The sequence below is a fragment of the Hypanus sabinus genome, chromosome 16 (genome assembly GCF_030144855.1).
Source record: "Hypanus sabinus isolate sHypSab1 chromosome 16, sHypSab1.hap1, whole genome shotgun sequence".
In the NCBI taxonomy this organism is placed as follows: Eukaryota; Metazoa; Chordata; class Chondrichthyes; order Myliobatiformes; family Dasyatidae; genus Hypanus; species Hypanus sabinus.
In genome coordinates this window covers 69283075-69283329 of record NC_082721.1, presented here as the reverse complement: position 1 = coordinate 69283329, position 255 = coordinate 69283075, and positions in this window count along the sequence as shown.

The window sequence follows — 255 nt, the reverse complement described above, 5'->3', positions numbered from 1 at the left end:
TGTCTTGCACTGTTTTGTGCACTTTATGTAGTCCCGTGTAGGTCTGAAGTCTAATATAGTTTTGTGTTGTTTCAGGTAGTCTAGTGTAGTTTTGTGTTGTTTCATGTAGCACCATGGTCCTGGAGGAATGTTGTTTTGTTTTTACTGTGTACTGTACCAGCAGTTATGGTTGAAATGACAATAAACACGATTTGACTTGACTTGATAATGTCCACAACAGTCTCCATATTCTAGTATAAATTCCAGGCTATTTCA